At 42.8% G+C, this 4014-nt stretch overlaps 1 protein-coding gene across 1 annotated transcript in view; it reads right to left on the bottom strand.

Moving 5' to 3' along the window:
* gfra3 (GDNF family receptor alpha 3) overlaps nucleotides 1–4014 on the bottom strand; it is a 50700-nt gene that overhangs the window by 25775 nt on the left and 20911 nt on the right. The gene's annotated exons all lie outside the window — the stretch shown is intronic.

Here is a 4014-nt window from a genome sequence, read left to right as displayed (position 1 = left end):
CTGTATCTGAAGTCTCTTTTATGTAGACCTTAGTGGTCCCCTAATATTGTATCTGAAGGCTCTTCCAAAAAAATCAGTCTTGGTACAGAATTACAGCAACTAGAGCCAGTCCCACAATGAGCTTTCCTTAGTGTGTGCCATTTCGGAGTCTGTAGCTTTTGAGGAGGAGGGTGGGGGTTTGGCCTTGACCAACTGCCACTTTGCTCATTTGAAAGCTATGGTGTCTCTCTCTCATGGGCGGGCCAAATTCCCTGGGTGGGCAAAGCAGAGAAAGGGTATGTAACCTTATGAGGTCATAAGGGGCAAGATTCCAGATCGGCCCTTCTGAGCTTCTGAGGTACCCAGGACTTGGTTTACCCAGGAGTCAGTTTAAACTTGTCGCCGATTCTAGGCACTGGGAGACCATAGGCAGGCTGGGGGAACTTATATTAATGTTGAAATCCTCCTAAAGTGAGATGTTCATGCCATGGGACCTTAAATAAAATGCTGATTAGAAGAAGAAAGGCCTCCCCCTGCACCCCCTGCTGTGTAGAGGGCTTCCGTGAAGTAAAACCACCCTAACATTTGCACATTCAGAAATTTTAGCTTCCTCAAACCCTTTTCCACCCAAACTAGCGTGTATGTCCAGGTTTTTGGAATGTGGGATAACGCAGTAAGACTAGGTGATGGCCTCCTTTCCCATTGCCAGTTTATTGCCTGTTTATTTGTGGAGTCAAGTTTGATGTCACAAACACGCCAGGAAACCGGTTTAGTAAACATGGAGGTTGCATGGAGGCTAGTGACAACGTTACAGTGGTTACTTCTTTTTTGAATCGGTTCCTTATTCAGTCTCTCTTTCAAACTTAGTTTCAATCAATACGGAACGATGTCCGAGCACTGCTTTGCTCCATCAAAAATAGACCTAGCGCGTATTGCTCTCCACTTCTGGGCTGCACTGCGTCACGGCCAGTGGAATCACAGGAATTGTCTTGAGTGGCTGTGAGACGCGCCTAGTGGAATAAAGGGGTGAGAGTTGCACAAGTCACCGACAGAGGTGACAAGTGTCATAGCATTGCACATGAAACGAGGCAAAAAGGAGCATTTCCACCCGGATGTTTCATCCCTGAGCTGGAGCCGTTACTACTGCAGAGTCATTGGTTCCTGGGAATGAATGCTGATTGCAACATCCCACACTGCAGACAGTGGACAGATGTTGGTAGGTGTTGGTGGGTTTCTTGTCCAGTGGTTAGGTTTCATCCTGTTGGGGAAAATCTGCGGACAAAATCAGCAGCAGATTTCATAGGAATCTATCCAATATGTGCTGAGATGAAGAGTGAGGAGATCACCAAAGCAATTAAGCTGTATCACCACTGATGTAGCTAAAACAGCCCAACTGGTAAGCCTCTCCTGACGGAGTGCTGACACTGAGTGGTGGGTGTCATTCATTCCAAAGACAGAGCTGTGTGAGTTTGGTTAAAATGAAGCAAAGCATGAAAGCAGAGCTTAAAGTGGATGGAAACATGCTATGTATGTGTTGTTGTCCTCTATCAGCCAGTATTCTGAGATCAGAGCCAGTCTACGTGTTCAGGTAGGCAACGTAATTCATCTTGTTTTAGCATGGCATAGTGCTGGGTCTGTTATGTGTGTCTGGATGGTAACTATTGAAACATTGCCCGGTGCTAAAGGTCTATAATGACTGAAGCACAGGGTTGCTTTAGTCTTCAGTTTGTTTCATTTCTCACATAAAAACATAAGTTCAACATTTTAAAGACATTTCGTTTCGAGAACGAGATGACAATATCAATCTCATACATCATGAAAACAAAACTAGAGTACCTCAGTTGGTGGGCAAACCCCCAAATCACCATGAGCCTTGATTGAGCCGTGTCAGAGCAGTTTGTTGCTGCAAATGATTCAAACACACTGAAAAGTTCAAACTCAATGAAGAATGTAATGGCATGTAAAGTGTTTATGTATGTAAATCCTATTCTAGGCTGTATATTTATGGTAATGACACGCTAGAGCAGCCTAGCAGCGTTAGGAACTGAAGAGTGTGTAATTACACTAATGCTCCGCTGACTAATAGGCCACAGGGGAAGACCAGTCCGCTGGCTGCTGTTAGCTTACATACTGATGCGTGTGTGTGTGTGGGTGTGTGTGTGTGTGTGTGTGTGTGTGTGTTCACAGTGAGGTCTTCTGCCTGGATCTCACTTCTACTTCAGATCCTGTGCTGCTATTGAAATGATCACTGGTTTGGTTTTCATATCTGCTGCCAGACATCTGGAGCTCCTCCATATACCTGTGCAGATAGTGTTCTATATAATGTGCATCTTTTCAAATGAGGGGACACAAACTTTAGATATTTAGAGCTTTAGAGGATGAATCTGGCTTTATCGTCTCTTTCAAACTAAACCAAAACATTATTAAAGTGATCCTACTAACAGATGTTCTGTTCAGTGGATACGATGTTGCACTGGGTGATGCACACAGTGTAGTTTGCTGCCACAAATACTCCACCAGACCAGTACCAATCTGGATCAATCAACACTGAGAGTCACAAACGAGCAATGGAGTAACGCATTATTGGTTTTGGTATTGTATATGGGATTATAAAAAATATCAAAAAGAAGCCCAGATGGATTCTCCCAGTGTCTCGCTGTTAAAGCTACACCAATACTGTTAATACTGGGTTTTTATGCAGAGCAGAGCAACATTAGTTATGGTTGTGTCCACCTGATGAAAGTCAGTCCAATATTCTGTCTTTTAGCAGTTTCTAGTCTCCACCAACTCCACCAAACTGAGGGAAATAGCTGTTCTCTGTAGCTGCTGAACGCTACGCTGTGTTCATCAGCTGTTCTCTGACTGTCTGCTGTTTGGAGCTGAGCAGGAAGAGGACAGAGTACCTGAGCAGGTAGAGGACAGAGGCTCTATCAGAGCTGGAGAGCTGTGAGACTGAACCAACAGAAGGTACAGGCCGTTAAACCAAAACACTGAGCTGAAAGATGCTGAAAAAGCTCCATAATGCTGAGCAGTGGTGGTATGGAAATGAGTATGTTTTCTCCAGTACTGTACGTCAGTCCACATGTTGTGGTACTTGTACTTTCCTTGAGTCTTTTCTTTCCACTCCACTACATTTCAGAGATAAATATTGTACTTTTTACTGCACTACATTTATCTGACAGATTAGCTACACATTAAGATTTCTGCACACTAAATAATAATAAAACTAGCCAACAAAATAACAGCCTACAAGTCCAGCTGAAATGATTAGACCATTAAATCCACAACTGTTTGGATCCTTCACACTTTCTAAAATGGGAGGATTTTTCTGCATTGAGTACTTTTACTTTTAATTCATTACTTGCATTTTCCTGATGATACGTATATACTTTTACTTAAGTAACATTTTCAATGCAGGTTTATTACTTGTAAGAGGGTATTTTTCCATTGTGGTATTAGTACGTTTTATTAAAGTGCTCATAATATGCTTTTTGGCTTTTTCCCCTTTCCTTTATAGGGTTATAAATCTTTTTTCTGCATGTTATAGGTTTACAAAGTGAAAAAACCCAAAGTCCCCCCCAAAGGGACTTACCGTCTCCAACAGAAAACACTGTTCACAAACTGCCTCAAACAGCTCTATTATAGTCCAGCCATTACTTCGGTGACAAACGTGTGACACTTTGTAACACACGTATGTAATGTGTGTAATGCTCGCCTAGCTGCTTGCCTGGCACGCCCTCATACTCTGCTCCTGACTGGCTAGTAGTCCTTACCTAGCCAGTACTTACCCCAAAAAAGATGGAGTAGAAGTGAGCTGTCTCACTCTGTAGCTAGAACAAACACAGGGGGAAAAGAGGAAGTGCAACAATGTGCAGGACAACAAAAATATGTCGTTTTGTGAAAGTAATTATTATGGTGCAACCTCAAAATGCAATTATGAACCTGAAAATGAGCATAATATGGGCACTTCAAGTAAATGATTTGAATACTTCTTCCACCACTGAAGCTCAGGGGAGCTGATCTGTCATCAGATCC

This window comes from Etheostoma spectabile, chromosome 10 (genome assembly GCF_008692095.1).
Source record: "Etheostoma spectabile isolate EspeVRDwgs_2016 chromosome 10, UIUC_Espe_1.0, whole genome shotgun sequence".
NCBI classification, from domain to species: domain Eukaryota; kingdom Metazoa; phylum Chordata; class Actinopteri; order Perciformes; family Percidae; genus Etheostoma; species Etheostoma spectabile.
Note: the sequence above shows the minus strand (reverse complement) of the source record. Positions and strands in the feature narration are given on the sequence as shown.